Source organism: Balaenoptera physalus (assembly GCF_965194825.1).
Source record: "Balaenoptera physalus genome assembly, chromosome: Y".
Taxonomy (NCBI): Eukaryota; Metazoa; Chordata; class Mammalia; order Artiodactyla; family Balaenopteridae; genus Balaenoptera; species Balaenoptera physalus.
Genome location: NC_138904.1, coordinates 21,750,504 through 21,768,042, shown reverse-complemented (window position 1 = coordinate 21,768,042; position 17,539 = coordinate 21,750,504).

Here is a 17,539-nt window from a genome sequence, read left to right as displayed (position 1 = left end):
CCATCTTGGTTTTCTGCAGTGAAATCTTGGTTATGTAACAGCGTTTTCTTTAGCTTCCCCGTGTTTGTATCATTTACAGTTTTTTTTCCTTTTAATGGCTAACTAGTTTCATAGCACTGTGGGTGGAAAGTATACCTGATACTGTTTCAATTTTCTTAACTTTCTAAGGCTTTATTTGTGGTCCTACATGAAATATACCTTGGAGAATGTGCCATGAGCACCTGAGGAAAAAGTGTTTTCTGTTGTTTTGCAATAGAATGTTGTATACATATGAATGAAGTCCCTCCTGTTCAATGTGTCATTTAAAACTTATGTTTCCTGATTTTTTTTCATTTTGGATGATCTGTCCATTGGTGGAAGTTGTGTGGTAATGTCCCCTACTCTTTTGGTGGTAGTGTCAAGTTCCCCTTTATGGCTGTTAGGATACATGTTATGTAGTGAAGTGCTCCTCGGTTGGGTTCATAAGTATTCGCATTTGTCATATCCTCTCCTTGGTTTGATCCCTTGATCAGTATGTAGTGTCCTTGTTTGTTTCTTGTAATAGTCTTTATCTTAAAGTCTATTTCGCCTGATATGAGAATTGTAACTCCAGGTTTCCTTTGATTTCCATTTGCATGGAATGTCTCTTGCCATCTCCTCACTTTCAGTCTGTATGTCTCCTTAGGTCTAAAGTGGGCCTCTTTTAGGCAGCACATATAATGGTCTTGATGTTGTATCCCTTCAGGGAGTCTATCACTTGTAGTTGGAGCAATGTATCCATTTACATGTAACGTTATTATTAATATGGATGTACCTCTTACCGTTTTGTTAATTGTTTTTGGTTTGTTCTAGGAGGTCTTTTCTTTTCTTTGTGATTCCTGCCTAGAGAAGTTCCTTTATCCTTTGTTATAAAGCTGTTGCATGGTGCTGAATTCTCTTACCGTGTCTTTTTCTGTAAAGTTTTTCGTTTCTCCGTCCAATCTCAGTGAGATTCTTGCTGAGAACAGTAACATCGGTTGTAGGTTTTTTTTCCTTTCATCTCTTTAAATACGTATACTGCCACTCCCTTCTCTCTGGCAGAATTTCTGCTGAAAGGTCAGCTGTTAACTTACCTGGATTCCCTTGTATGGTATATGCTGCTTTTCCCATGCTGCTTTTTACATGCTTTCTATGTATTTAGTTTCTAATAGTTTGATGAATACGTGTCTTGGCGTGTTTCTCCTTGGATTTATCCTGTATGGGACTCTCTGTGCTTCCTGGGCTTGGCTTAATCTTTCGTTTCCCTTACTAGGGAAGTTTTCAACTATAATCTCTTCAAGTATATTCTGACTCCTTTTCTATTTCTCTTCTTCTTCTGAGACCCATATAATTCGAATGTTCGTGCATTTAATGTTGTTCCAAGGGTCGCTGTGACTGTCCTCCTTTCCTTTCTTTCTTTATTCTTTATTTTGATCCGCAGTATTTATTTGAACTATTTTATCTTCCAGGTCAGTTAACCGTTCTTCTGCCTCATTTATTGTGTTAGTGATCAATGCTAGAGAATAATTATTTTCATTTATTGTGTTCTTCATCATTGTTTGTTTGCTCTTCAGTTCTTGTCGACCCTTGTGAAACGTTTCTTGTATTTTCTCTCTCCTATTTCTACGATGTTGAATCGTCTTTCCTATCATGATTCTGAATTCTTTTTCGGGTAGACTGCCTATTTCCTCTTCCTTTGTTAGGTCTGGTGCGTTTTGACCTTGCTGCTTCGTCTGCTGTGTGTTTTTTGGTCTCCTCATTTTGCTTAACTTAATGTGCTTGGGGTTCCTTTTCACAGGTGTCATGCCCGTAGTTATTGTTGTTTTTGGTGTCTGCCTCAGCGGCTAAGGTTTGTTCAGTGGCTTCTGTATGCTTCTTGGTTGAGGGGAGTTGTGCTTGTGTTCTGGAAGATGAGGCTGGATCTTTTCTTTCTGGTGGGCACTTGTATGTCTGGTGGTGTGTATTTTGGTGTCTCTGTCGTTATTATGATTTAAGGCATCCTCTCTGATAACGGATGGGGCTGTGTCTGTCTTGCTCATTGTTTGGCATACGGTGTCCAGCACTGTAGCTTGCTGGTCACTGAGTGAATGTTGGTCTTGGCCTTGAGAAGGAAATCTCTGCGAGATTTTCTCCATTTGATATTATGTGGAGCTGTCAGGTCTCCTGTGGACCAGTGTCCTGAAGTGGGTTTTCCCACCTCAGATGGAGAGCACTGACTCCTGGTTAGAGCACCTGGAGACTTTCATCCTCACAGCTCAGAATAAGTGGGAGAAAAAAGAGAAGGAAACAAAGAATGAGGATAAAATAAAACAAAATAAAGTAAAATCAAATAAAATGAAGTTATTAAAATAAAAAATATTTATTACGAGAAAATTTTAAAAAGTAAAAAAAAAAACAGCCACACAGAACTCTAGCACAAATGGTTAAAGCTTAGCTATACAGACAAAACGACTCACAGTAGCATACACCTACACACTCACAAAAAGTGAAAAAGTGGAAAAACTAATATATCTATGCTCACAAAGTCCACCTTCTCTATATTGGACTGATTCATTGTTCTATTCAGGTGTTCCAGAGATGCGGGGTACTTGACGTTGAATGTGGAGATTTCATCCACTCTTCGTGCCGGTGCTGGGAGAGATTACCTTTTCGCTTCTTTGCTCGCACAGCTCTGCTTTTAGAGTTGCATTTGTTTCATTGCACAGATTTGGGTGTTCCTATTTTCATTTTCAATTTTTCCCAGGTATTTGTGAACCCCTCTTGGATTTCTGCAGTGTATTCTTGGTTATGTAACAGCGTTTTGTTTAGCTTCCATGTGTTTGTATTATGTACAGTTTTTTTTTTCTTTTAATTCCTATCTAGTTTCATAGCACTGTTTGTGGAAATTATACCTGATGCTATTTCAATTTTCTTAGTTTTCTAAGGCTTTATTTGTGACCCTACATATGATATATCTTGGAGAGTGTTTCATAAGTACCTGATGAGAAAGTGTTTTCTGTTGTTTTGCAATAGAATGTTGTATACATATGAATGAATTCCCTCTTGTTCAACGCGTCATTGAAAGCTTATATTTCCTGATTTAGTTTCATTTTGGATGATCTATCCATTGGTGATTGTGGGGTGGTAATGTCCCCTACTCTTATGGTTTCACTGTCAAGTTCCGCTTTATGGCTGTTAGGATATACCTTATGTATTGAAGTGCTCCTCGGTTGGGTTCATAAGTATATGCATTTCTTATATCCTCTCCTTGGTTTGATCCCTTGATCAGTGTGTAGGGTCCTTGTTTGTTTCTTGAAATAGTCTTTATCTTAAAGTCTATTTCTTCTGATATGAGAATTGTAACTCCAGGTTTCCTTTGATTTCCATTTGCATAGAATGTCTCTTGCCATCTCCTCACTTTCAGTCTGTATGTCTCCCTAGGTCTATAGTGGATCTCTTCTAGGCAGCATATATAATGGGCTTGTTGTTGTATCCCTTCAGCCAGTTTATCTGTTGTGGTTGGAGCAATGAATCCATTTACATGTAAGGTAATTATCAATATGGATGTTCCTCTTACCGTTTTGTTAATTGTTTTTGCTTTGTTCTAGGAGGTCTTTCTTTTCCTTGTGATTCCTGCCTAGAGAAGTTCCTTTATCCTTTGTTATAAAGCTGTTGTTGGTGCTGAATTCTTTTTCCGTGTGTTTTTCTGTAAAGTTTTTAGTTTCTCCGTCCAATCTCAATGAGATTCTTGCTGAAAACAGTAACATCGGTTGTAGCTTTCTTCCTTTCATCTCTTTAAATACGTATACTGCCACTCCTTTCTCTCTGGCAGGATTTCTGCTGTAAGGTCAGCTGTTAACTTACGTGGATTCCCTTGAATGGTATATGGTGCTTTTCCCATGTTGCTTTTTACATGTTTCCTATGCATTTAGTTTTTAATAGTTTGATGAATACGTGTCTTGTCGTGTTTCTCCTTGGATTTATCCTGTATGGGACTCTCTGTGCTTCCTGGACTTGATTGACCCTTTCCGTTCCCTTACTATTGAAGTTGTCAACTATAATCTCTTCAAATATATTCTCACGCCTTTTCTATTTCTCTTCTTCTTCTGAGACCCATATAATTCGAATGTGGTTGCGTTTAATGTTGTCGCAAGGGTCGCTAAGACTGTCCACCATTCCTTTCTTTCTTCTTTCTTATTTTGTCCCGCCGTATTTATTTGAACTATTTTATTTTCCAGGCCACATAACCGTTCTTCTGCCTCACTTATTGTGCTAGTGATCCATGCTAGAGAATAATTATTTTCATTTATTTTGGTCTTCATCATTGTTTGTTTGCTCTTCAGTTCTTGTCGACCCTTGTGAAACGTTTCTTGTATTTTCTCTCTCCTATTTCCACGATGTTGAATCGTCTTTCCTATCATTATTCTGAATTCTTTTTCGGGTGGACTGCCTATTTCCTCTTCATTTGTTAGGTCTGGTGCGTTTTGACCTTGCTGCTTTGTCTGCTGTGTGTTTTTTGGTCTCCTCATTTTGCTTAACTTACTGTGCTTGGGTTTCCTTTTCACAGGCGGCATGCCCGTAGTTATTGCTGTCTTTGGTGTCTGTCCCCAGCGGTTAAGGTTTGTTCAGTGGGTTCTGTATGCTTCTTGGTTGAGGGGAGCTGTGCTTGTGTTCTGGAAGATGAGGCTGGATCTTTTATTTCTGGTGGGCAAGTCCACGTCTGGTGGTGTGTATTTTGGTGTCTCCGTCCTTATTATGATTTAAGGCATCCTGTCTGATAAAGGATGGGGCTGTGTTTCTGTCTTGCTCATTGTTTGTCATACGGTGTCCAGCACTGTAGACTGCTGGTCACTGAGTGATTGTGGGTCTTGTCGTTAAGAAAGAAATCTCTGGGAGTTTATCTCCCTTTGATATTATGTGGAGCTGTCAGGTCTCCTGTGCACCAGTGTCTTGAAGTTGTCTCTCCCACCTCAGATGCACCACACTGACTCCTGGCCGGACCACCAAGAGACATGAATCGTCACGGCTCAGAAAAAGTGGGCGAGGAAAGAGAAGGAAACAAAGAATGCAGATAAAATAAAACAAAATAAAGTAAAATAAAATAAAATGAAGTTATTAAAATAAAAAGTATGTATCAAGAGAAAGTTTTAAAAACTAAAAACACATAACAGACGGACAGAACTCTACACAAATGGTTAAAGCTAAGCTATACAGACAAAATCCCAAACAGCAGCATACACCTCCACAGTCACAAAAAGTGAAAAACTGGAAAGAATAATATGTCTTTGCTCACAAAGTCCACCTCGTCAATTTTGGTCTGATTCATTGTGTATTCAGGTGTTCCACAGATGCGCGGTGCTTCACGTTGAGTGTGCAGATTTCATCCACTCTTCCTGCGGCTGCTGGGAGAGATTTCCCTTTGGCTTTTTTTTTCACACAGCTCTCCTTTTACAGTTGCATTTGCTTCATACCATAGTTTTGGGTGGTCTTATTTTCATTGTCACTTTTTCCCAGGTATTTTTGATCCCATCTTGGTTTTCTGCAGTGAAATCTTGGTTATGTAACAGCGTTTTCTTTAGCTTCCCCGTGTTTGTATCATTTACAGTTTTTTTTCCTTTTAATGGCTAACTAGTTTCATAGCACTGTGGGTGGAAAGTATACCTGATACTGTTTCAATTTTCTTAACTTTCTAAGGCTTTATTTGTGGTCCTACATGAAATATACCTTGGAGAATGTGCCATGAGCACCTGAGGAAAAAGTGTTTTCTGTTGTTTTGCAATAGAATGTTGTATACATATGAATGAAGTCCCTCCTGTTCAATGTGTCATTTAAAACTTATGTTTCCTGATTTTTTTTCATTTTGGATGATCTGTCCATTGGTGGAAGTTGTGTGGTAATGTCCCCTACTCTTTTGGTGGTAGTGTCAAGTTCCCCTTTATGGCTGTTAGGATACATGTTATGTAGTGAAGTGCTCCTCGGTTGGGTTCATAAGTATTCGCATTTGTCATATCCTCTCCTTGGTTTGATCCCTTGATCAGTATGTAGTGTCCTTGTTTGTTTCTTGTAATAGTCTTTATCTTAAAGTCTATTTCGCCTGATATGAGAATTGTAACTCCAGGTTTCCTTTGATTTCCATTTGCATGGAATGTCTCTTGCCATCTCCTCACTTTCAGTCTGTATGTCTCCTTAGGTCTAAAGTGGGCCTCTTTTAGGCAGCACATATAATGGTCTTGATGTTGTATCCCTTCAGGGAGTCTATCACTTGTAGTTGGAGCAATGTATCCATTTACATGTAACGTTATTATTAATATGGATGTACCTCTTACCGTTTTGTTAATTGTTTTTGGTTTGTTCTAGGAGGTCTTTTCTTTTCTTTGTGATTCCTGCCTAGAGAAGTTCCTTTATCCTTTGTTATAAAGCTGTTGCATGGTGCTGAATTCTCTTACCGTGTCTTTTTCTGTAAAGTTTTTCGTTTCTCCGTCCAATCTCAGTGAGATTCTTGCTGAGAACAGTAACATCGGTTGTAGGTTTTTTTTCCTTTCATCTCTTTAAATACGTATACTGCCACTTCCTTCTCTCTGGCAGAATTTCTGCTGAAAGGTCAGCTGTTAACTTACCTGGATTCCCTTGTATGGTATATGCTGCTTTTCCCATGCTGCTTTTTACATGCTTTCTATGTATTTAGTTTCTAATAGTTTGATGAATACGTGTCTTGGCGTGTTTCTCCTTGGATTTATCCTGTATGGGACTCTCTGTGCTTCCTGGGCTTGGCTTAATCTTTCGTTTCCCTTACTAGGGAAGTTTTCAACTATAATCTCTTCAAGTATATTCTGACTCCTTTTCTATTTCTCTTCTTCTTCTGAGACCCATATAATTCGAATGTTCGTGCATTTAATGTTGTTCCAAGGGTCGCTGTGACTGTCCTCCTTTCCTTTCTTTCTTTATTCTTTATTTTGATCCGCAGTATTTATTTGAACTATTTTATCTTCCAGGTCAGTTAACCGTTCTTCTGCCTCATTTATTGTGTTAGTGATCAATGCTAGAGAATAATTATTTTCATTTATTGTGTTCTTCATCATTGTTTGTTTGCTCTTCAGTTCTTGTCGACCCTTGTGAAACGTTTCTTGTATTTTCTCTCTCCTATTTCTACGATGTTGAATCGTCTTTCCTATCATGATTCTGAATTCTTTTTCGGGTAGACTGCCTATTTCCTCTTCCTTTGTTAGGTCTGGTGCGTTTTGACCTTGCTGCTTCGTCTGCTGTGTGTTTTTTGGTCTCCTCATTTTGCTTAACTTAATGTGCTTGGGGGTCCTTTTCACAGGTGTCATGCCCGTAGTTATTGTTGTTTTTGGTGTCTGCCTCAGCGGCTAAGGTTTGTTCAGTGGCTTCTGTATGCTTCTTGGTTGAGGGGAGTGGTGCTTGTGTTCTGGAAGATGAGGCTGGATCTTTTCTTTCTGGTGGGCACTTGTACGTCTGTTGGTGTGTATTTTGGTGTCTCTGTCCTTATTATGATTTAAGGCATCCTCTCTGATAACGGATGGGGCTGTGTCTGTCTTGCTCATTGTTTGGCATACGGTGTCCAGCACTGTAGCTTGCTGGTCACTGAGTGAATGTGGGTCTTGGCCTTGAGAAGGAAATCTCTGGGAGATTTTCTCCATTTGATATTATGTGGAGCTGTCAGGTCTCCTGTGGACCAGTGTCCTGAAGTGGGTTTTCCCACCTCAGATGGAGAGCACTGACTCCTGGTTAGAGCACCTAGAGACTTTCATACTCACAGCTCAGAATAAGTGGGAGAAAAAAGAGAAGGAAACAAAGAATGAGGATAAAATAAAACAAAATAAAGTAAAATCAAATAAAATGAAGTTATTAAAATAAAAAATATTTATTACGGGAAAATTTTAAAAAGTAAAAAAAAAAACAGCCACACAGAACTCTAGCACAAATGGTTAAAGCTTAGCTATACAGACAAAACGACTCACAGTAGCATACACCTACACACTCACAAAAAGTGAAAAAGTGGAAAAACTAATATATCTATGCTCACAAAGTCCACCTTCTCTATATTGGACTGATTCATTGTTCTATTCAGGTGTTCCAGAGATGCGGGGTACTTGACGTTGAATGTGGAGATTTCATCCACTCTTCGTGCCGGTGCTGGGAGAGATTACCTTTTCGCTTCTTTGCTCGCACAGCTCTGCTTTTAGAGTTGCATTTGTTTCATTGCACAGATTTGGGTGTTCCTATTTTCATTTTCAATTTTTCCCAGGTATTTGTGACCCCATCTTGGTTTTCTGCAGTGTATTCTTGGTTATGTAACAGCGTTTTGTTTAGCTTCCATGTGTTTGTATTATGTACAGTTTTTTTTTTTCTTTTAATTCCTATCTAGTTTCATAGCACTGTTTGTGGAAATTATACCTGATGCTATTTCAATTTTCTTAGTTTTCTAAGGCTTTATTTGTGACCCTACATATGATATATCTTGGAGAGTGTTTCATGAGTACCTGATGAGAAAGTGTTTTCTGTTGTTTTGCAATAGAATGTTGTATACATATGAATGAATTCCCTCTTGTTCAACGCGTCATTGAAAGCTTATGTTTCCTGATTTAGTTTCATTTTGGATGATCTATCCATTGGTGATTGTGGGGTGGTAATGTCCCCTACTCTTATGGTTTCACTGTCAAGTTCCGCTTTATGGCTGTTAGGATATACCTTATGTATTGAAGTGCTCCTCGGTTGGGTTGATAAGTATTTGCATTTCTTATATCCTCTCCTTGGTTTGATCCATTGATCAGTGTGTAGGGTCCTTGTTTGTTTCTTGAAATAGTCTTTATCTTAAAGTCTATTTCTTCTGATATGAGAATTGTAACTCCAGGTTTCCTTTGATTTCCATTTGCATAGAATGTCTCTTGCCATCTCCTCACTTTCAGTCTGTATGTCTCCCTAGGTCTATAGTGGATCTCTTCTAGGCAGCATATATAATGGGCTTGTTGTTGTATCCCTTCAGCCAGTTTATCTGTTGTGGTTGGAGCAATGAATCCATTTACATGTAAGGTAATTATCAATATGGATGTTCCTCTTACCGTTTTGTTAATTGTTTTTGCTTTGTTCTAGGAGGTCTTTCTTTTCCTTGTGATTCCTGCCTAGAGAAGTTCCTTTATCCTTTGTTATAAAGCTGTTGTTGGTGCTGAATTCTTTTTCCGTTTGTTTTTCTGTAAAGTTTTTAGTTTCTCCGTCCAATCTCAATGAGATTCTTGCTGAAAACAGTAACATCGGTTGTAGCTTTCTTCCTTTCATCTCTTTAAATACGTATACTGCCACTCCTTTCTCTCTGGCAGAATTTCTGCTGTAAGGTCAGCTGTTAATTTACGTGGATTCCCTTGAATGGTATATGGTGCTTTTCCCATGTTGCTTTTTACATGTTTCCTATGCATTTAGTTTTTAATAGTTTGATGAATACGTGTCTTGGCGTGTTTCTCCTTGGTTTATCCTGTATGGGACTCTCTGTGCTTCCTGGACTTGATTGACCCTTTCCGTTCCCTTACTAGGGAAGTTGTCAACTATAATCTCTTCAAATATATTCTCACGCCTTTTCTATTTCTCTTCTTCTTCTGAGACCCATATAATTCGAATGTGGTTGCGTTTAATGTTGTCGCAAGGGTCGCTAAGACTTTCCACCATTCCTTTCTTTCTTCTTTCTTATTTTGTCCCGCCGTATTTATTTGAACTATTTTATTTTCCAGGCCACATAACTGTTCTTCTGCCTCACTTATTGTGCTAGTGATCCATGCTAGAGAATAATTATTTTCATTTATTTTGGTCTTCATCATTGTTTGTTTGCTCTTCAGTTCTTGTCGACCCTTGTGAAACGTTTCTTGTATTTTCTCTCTCCTATTTCCACGATGTTGAATCGTCTTTCCTATCATTATTCTGAATTCTTTTTCGGGTGGACTGCCTATTTCCTCTTCATTTGTTAGGTCTGGTGCGTTTTGACCTTGCTGCTTTGTCTGCTGTGTGTTTTTTGGTCTCCTCATTTTGCTTAACTTACTGTGCTTGGGTTTCCTTTTCACAGGCGGCATGCCCGTAGTTATTGCTGTCTTTGGTGTCTGTCCCCAGCGGTTAAGGTTTGTTCAGTGGGTTCTGTATGCTTCTTGGTTGAGGGGAGCTGTGCTTGTGTTCTGGAAGATGAGGCTGGATCTTTTATTTCTGGTGGGCAAGTCCACGTCTGGTGGTGTGTATTTTGGTGTCTCCGTCCTTATTATGATTTAAGGCATCCTGTCTGATAAAGGATGGGGCTGTGTTTCTGTCTTGCTCATTGTTTGTCATACGGTGTCCAGCACTGTAGACTGCTGGTCACTGAGTGATTGTGGGTCTTGTCGGTAAGAAAGAAATCTCTGGGAGTTTATCTCCCTTTGATATTATGTGGAGCTGTCAGGTCTCCTGTGCACCAGTGTCTTGAAGTTGTCTCTCCCACCTCAGATGCACCACACTGACTCCTGGCCGGACCACCAAGAGACATGCATCGTCACGGCTCAGAAAAAGTGGGAGAGGAAAGAGAAGGAAACAAAGAATGCAGATAAAATAAAACAAAATAAAGTAAAATAAAATAAAATGAAGTTATTAAAATAAAAAGTATGTATCAAGAGAAAGTTTTAAAAACTAAAAACACATAACAGACGGACAGAACTCTACACAAATGGTTAAAGCTAAGCTATACAGACAAAATCCCAAACAGCAGCATACACCTCCACAGTCACAAAAAGTGAAAAACTGGAAAGAATAATATGTCTTTGCTCACAAAGTCCACCTCGTCAATTTTGGTCTGATTCATTGTGTATTCAGGTGTTCCACAGATGCGCGGTGCTTCACGTTGAGTGTGCAGATTTCATCCACTCTTCCTGCGGCTGCTGGGAGAGATTTCCCTTTGGCTTTTTTTTTTCACACAGCTCTCCTTTTACAGTTGCATTTGCTTCATACCATAGTTTTGGGTGGTCTTATTTTCATTGTCACTTTTTGCCAGGTATTTTTGATCCCATCTTGGTTTTCTGCAGTGAAATCTTGGTTATGTAACAGCGTTTTCTTTAGCTTCCCCGTGTTTGTATCATTTACAGTTTTTTTTCCTTTTAATGGCTAACTAGTTTCATAGCACTGTGGGTGGAAAGTATACCTGATACTGTTTCAATTTTCTTAACTTTCTAAGGCTTTATTTGTGGTCCTACATGAAATATACCTTGGAGAATGTGCCATGAGCACCTGAGGAAAAAGTGTTTTCTGTTGTTTTGCAATAGAATGTTGTATACATATGAATGAAGTCCCTCCTGTTCAATGTGTCATTTAAAACTTATGTTTCCTGATTTTTTTTCATTTTGGATGATCTGTCCATTGGTGGAAGTTGTGTGGTAATGTCCCCTACTCTTTTGGTGGTAGTGTCAAGTTCCCCTTTATGGCTGTTAGGATACATGTTATGTAGTGAAGTGCTCCTCGGTTGGGTTCATAAGTATTCGCATTTGTCATATCCTCTCCTTGGTTTGATCCCTTGATCAGTATGTAGTGTCCTTGTTTGTTTCTTGTAATAGTCTTTATCTTAAAGTCTATTTCGCCTGATATGAGAATTGTAACTCCAGGTTTCCTTTGATTTCCATTTGCATGGAATGTCTCTTGCCATCTCCTCACTTTCAGTCTGTATGTCTCCTTAGGTCTAAAGTGGGCCTCTTTTAGGCAGCACATATAATGGTCTTGATGTTGTATCCCTTCAGGGAGTCTATCACTTGTAGTTGGAGCAATGTATCCATTTACATGTAACGTTATTATTAATATGGATGTACCTCTTACCGTTTTGTTAATTGTTTTTGGTTTGTTCTAGGAGGTCTTTTCTTTTCTTTGTGATTCCTGCCTAGAGAAGTTCCTTTATCCTTTGTTATAAAGCTGTTGCATGGTGCTGAATTCTCTTACCGTGTCTTTTTCTGTAAAGTTTTTCGTTTCTCCGTCCAATCTCAGTGAGATTCTTGCTGAGAACAGTAACATCGGTTGTAGGTTTTTTTTCCTTTCATCTCTTTAAATACGTATACTGCCACTCCCTTCTCTCTGGCAGAATTTCTGCTGAAAGGTCAGCTGTTAACTTACCTGGATTCCCTTGTATGGTATATGCTGCTTTTCCCATGCTGCTTTTTACATGCTTTCTATGTATTTAGTTTCTAATAGTTTGATGAATACGTGTCTTGGCGTGTTTCTCCTTGGATTTATCCTGTATGGGACTCTCTGTGCTTCCTGGGCTTGGCTTAATCTTTCGTTTCCCTTACTAGGGAAGTTTTCAACTATAATCTCTTCAAGTATATTCTGACTCCTTTTCTATTTCTCTTCTTCTTCTGAGACCCATATAATTCGAATGTTCGTGCATTTAATGTTGTTCCAAGGGTCGCTGTGACTGTCCTCCTTTCCTTTCTTTCTTTATTCTTTATTTTGATCCGCAGTATTTATTTGAACTATTTTATCTTCCAGGTCAGTTAACCGTTCTTCTGCCTCATTTATTGTGTTAGTGATCAATGCTAGAGAATAATTATTTTCATTTATTGTGTTCTTCATCATTGTTTGTTTGCTCTTCAGTTCTTGTCGACCCTTGTGAAACGTTTCTTGTATTTTCTCTCTCCTATTTCTACGATGTTGAATCGTCTTTCCTATCATGATTCTGAATTCTTTTTCGGGTAGACTGCCTATTTCCTCTTCCTTTGTTAGGTCTGGTGCGTTTTGACCTTGCTGCTTCGTCTGCTGTGTGTTTTTTGGTCTCCTCATTTTGCTTAACTTAATGTGCTTGGGGTTCCTTTTCACAGGTGTCATGCCCGTAGTTATTGTTGTTTTTGGTGTCTGCCTCAGCGGCTAAGGTTTGTTCAGTGGCTTCTGTATGCTTCTTGGTTGAGGGGAGTTGTGCTTGTGTTCTGGAAGATGAGGCTGGATCTTTTCTTTCTGGTGGGCACTTGTATGTCTGGTGGTGTGTATTTTGGTGTCTCTGTCGTTATTATGATTTAAGGCATCCTCTCTGATAACGGATGGGGCTGTGTCTGTCTTGCTCATTGTTTGGCATACGGTGTCCAGCACTGTAGCTTGCTGGTCACTGAGTGAATGTTGGTCTTGGCCTTGAGAAGGAAATCTCTGCGAGATTTTCTCCATTTGATATTATGTGGAGCTGTCAGGTCTCCTGTGGACCAGTGTCCTGAAGTGGGTTTTCCCACCTCAGATGGAGAGCACTGACTCCTGGTTAGAGCACCTGGAGACTTTCATCCTCACAGCTCAGAATAAGTGGGAGAAAAAAGAGAAGGAAACAAAGAATGAGGATAAAATAAAACAAAATAAAGTAAAATCAAATAAAATGAAGTTATTAAAATAAAAAATATTTATTACGAGAAAATTTTAAAAAGTAAAAAAAAAAACAGCCACACAGAACTCTAGCACAAATGGTTAAAGCTTAGCTATACAGACAAAACGACTCACAGTAGCATACACCTACACACTCACAAAAAGTGAAAAAGTGGAAAAACTAATATATCTATGCTCACAAAGTCCACCTTCTCTATATTGGACTGATTCATTGTTCTATTCAGGTGTTCCAGAGATGCGGGGTACTTGACGTTGAATGTGGAGATTTCATCCACTCTTCGTGCCGGTGCTGGGAGAGATTACCTTTTCGCTTCTTTGCTCGCACAGCTCTGCTTTTAGAGTTGCATTTGTTTCATTGCACAGATTTGGGTGTTCCTATTTTCATTTTCAATTTTTCCCAGGTATTTGTGACCCCATCTTGGTTTTCTGCAGTGTATTCTTGGTTATGTAACAGCGTTTTGTTTAGCTTCCATGTGTTTGTATTATGTACAGTTTTTTTTTTTCTTTTAATTCCTATCTAGTTTCATAGCACTGTTTGTGGAAATTATACCTGATGCTATTTCAATTTTCTTAGTTTTCTAAGGCTTTATTTGTGACCCTACATATGATATATCTTGGAGAGTGTTTCATGAGTACCTGATGAGAAAGTGTTTTCTGTTGTTTTGCAATAGAATGTTGTATACATATGAATGAATTCCCTCTTGTTCAACGCGTCATTGAAAGCTTATGTTTCCTGATTTAGTTTCATTTTGGATGATCTATCCATTGGTGATTGTGGGGTGGTAATGTCCCCTACTCTTATGGTTTCACTGTCAAGTTCCGCTTTATGGCTGTTAGGATATACCTTATGTATTGAAGTGCTCCTCGGTTGGGTTGATAAGTATTTGCATTTCTTATATCCTCTCCTTGGTTTGATCCATTGATCAGTGTGTAGGGTCCTTGTTTGTTTCTTGAAATAGTCTTTATCTTAAAGTCTATTTCTTCTGATATGAGAATTGTAACTCCAGGTTTCCTTTGATTTCCATTTGCATAGAATGTCTCTTGCCATCTCCTCACTTTCAGTCTGTATGTCTCCCTAGGTCTATAGTGGATCTCTTCTAGGCAGCATATATAATGGGCTTGTTGTTGTATCCCTTCAGCCAGTTTATCTGTTGTGGTTGGAGCAATGAATCCATTTACATGTAAGGTAATTATCAATATGGATGTTCCTCTTACCGTTTTGTTAATTGTTTTTGCTTTGTTCTAGGAGGTCTTTCTTTTCCTTGTGATTCCTGCCTAGAGAAGTTCCTTTATCCTTTGTTATAAAGCTGTTGTTGGTGCTGAATTCTTTTTCCGTTTGTTTTTCTGTAAAGTTTTTAGTTTCTCCGTCCAATCTCAATGAGATTCTTGCTGAAAACAGTAACATCGGTTGTAGCTTTCTTCCTTTCATCTCTTTAAATACGTATACTGCCACTCCTTTCTCTCTGGCAGAATTTCTGCTGTAAGGTCAGCTGTTAATTTACGTGGATTCCCTTGAATGGTATATGGTGCTTTTCCCATGTTGCTTTTTACATGTTTCCTATGCATTTAGTTTTTAATAGTTTGATGAATACGTGTCTTGGCGTGTTTCTCCTTGGTTTATCCTGTATGGGACTCTCTGTGCTTCCTGGACTTGATTGACCCTTTCCGTTCCCTTACTAGGGAAGTTGTCAACTATAATCTCTTCAAATATATTCTCACGCCTTTTCTATTTCTCTTCTTCTTCTGAGACCCATATAATTCGAATGTGGTTGCGTTTAATGTTGTCGCAAGGGTCGCTAAGACTTTCCACCATTCCTTTCTTTCTTCTTTCTTATTTTGTCCCGCCGTATTTATTTGAACTATTTTATTTTCCAGGCCACATAACTGTTCTTCTGCCTCACTTATTGTGCTAGTGATCCATGCTAGAGAATAATTATTTTCATTTATTTTGGTCTTCATCATTGTTTGTTTGCTCTTCAGTTCTTGTCGACCCTTGTGAAACGTTTCTTGTATTTTCTCTCTCCTATTTCCACGATGTTGAATCGTCTTTCCTATCATTATTCTGAATTCTTTTTCGGGTGGACTGCCTATTTCCTCTTCATTTGTTAGGTCTGGTGCGTTTTGACCTTGCTGCTTTGTCTGCTGTGTGTTTTTTGGTCTCCTCATTTTGCTTAACTTACTGTGCTTGGGTTTCCTTTTCACAGGCGGCATGCCCGTAGTTATTGCTGTCTTTGGTGTCTGTCCCCAGCGGTTAAGGTTTGTTCAGTGGGTTCTGTATGCTTCTTGGTTGAGGGGAGCTGTGCTTGTGTTCTGGAAGATGAGGCTGGATCTTTTATTTCTGGTGGGCAAGTCCACGTCTGGTGGTGTGTATTTTGGTGTCTCCGTCCTTATTATGATTTAAGGCATCCTGTCTGATAAAGGATGGGGCTGTGTTTCTGTCTTGCTCATTGTTTGTCATACGGTGTCCAGCACTGTAGACTGCTGGTCACTGAGTGATTGTGGGTCTTGTCGGTAAGAAAGAAATCTCTGGGAGTTTATCTCCCTTTGATATTATGTGGAGCTGTCAGGTCTCCTGTGCACCAGTGTCTTGAAGTTGTCTCTCCCACCTCAGATGCACCACACTGACTCCTGGCCGGACCACCAAGAGACATGCATCGTCACGGCTCAGAAAAAGTGGGAGAGGAAAGAGAAGGAAACAAAGAATGCAGATAAAATAAAACAAAATAAAGTAAAATAAAATAAAATGAAGTTATTAAAATAAAAAGTATGTATCAAGAGAAAGTTTTAAAAACTAAAAACACATAACAGACGGACAGAACTCTACACAAATGGTTAAAGCTAAGCTATACAGACAAAATCCCAAACAGCAGCATACACCTCCACAGTCACAAAAAGTGAAAAACTGGAAAGAATAATATGTCTTTGCTCACAAAGTCCACCTCGTCAATTTTGGTCTGATTCATTGTGTATTCAGGTGTTCCACAGATGCGCGGTGCTTCACGTTGAGTGTGCAGATTTCATCCACTCTTCCTGCGGCTGCTGGGAGAGATTTCCCTTTGGCTTTTTTTTTTCACACAGCTCTCCTTTTACAGTTGCATTTGCTTCATACCATAGTTTTGGGTGGTCTTATTTTCATTGTCACTTTTTGCCAGGTATTTTTGATCCCATCTTGGTTTTCTGCAGTGAAATCTTGGTTATGTAACAGCGTTTTCTTTAGCTTCCCCGTGTTTGTATCATTTACAGTTTTTTTTCCTTTTAATGGCTAACTAGTTTCATAGCACTGTGGGTGGAAAGTATACCTGATACTGTTTCAATTTTCTTAACTTTCTAAGGCTTTATTTGTGGTCCTACATGAAATATACCTTGGAGAATGTGCCATGAGCACCTGAGGAAAAAGTGTTTTCTGTTGTTTTGCAATAGAATGTTGTATACATATGAATGAAGTCCCTCCTGTTCAATGTGTCATTTAAAACTTATGTTTCCTGATTTTTTTTCATTTTGGATGATCTGTCCATTGGTGGAAGTTGTGTGGTAATGTCCCCTACTCTTTTGGTGGTAGTGTCAAGTTCCCCTTTATGGCTGTTAGGATACATGTTATGTAGTGAAGTGCTCCTCGGTTGGGTTCATAAGTATTCGCATTTGTCATATCCTCTCCTTGGTTTGATCCCTTGATCAGTATGTAGTGTCCTTGTTTGTTTCTTGTAATAGTCTTTATCTTAAAGTCTATTTCGCCTGATATGAGAATTGTAACTCCAGGTTTCCTTTGATTTCCATTTGCATGGAATGTCTCTTGCCATCTCCTCACTTTCAGTCTGTATGTCTCCTTAGGTCTAAAGTGGGCCTCTTTTAGGCAGCACATATAATGGTCTTGATGTTGTATCCCTTCAGGGAGTCTATCACTTGTAGTTGGAGCAATGTATCCATTTACATGTAACGTTATTATTAATATGGATGTACCTCTTACCGTTTTGTTAATTGTTTTTGGTTTGTTCTAGGAGGTCTTTTCTTTTCTTTGTGATTCCTGCCTAGAGAAGTTCCTTTATCCTTTGTTATAAAGCTGTTGCATGGTGCTGAATTCTCTTACCGTGTCTTTTTCTGTAAAGTTTTTCGTTTCTCCGTCCAATCTCAGTGAGATTCTTGCTGAGAACAGTAACATCGGTTGTAGGTTTTTTTTCCTTTCATCTCTTTAAATACG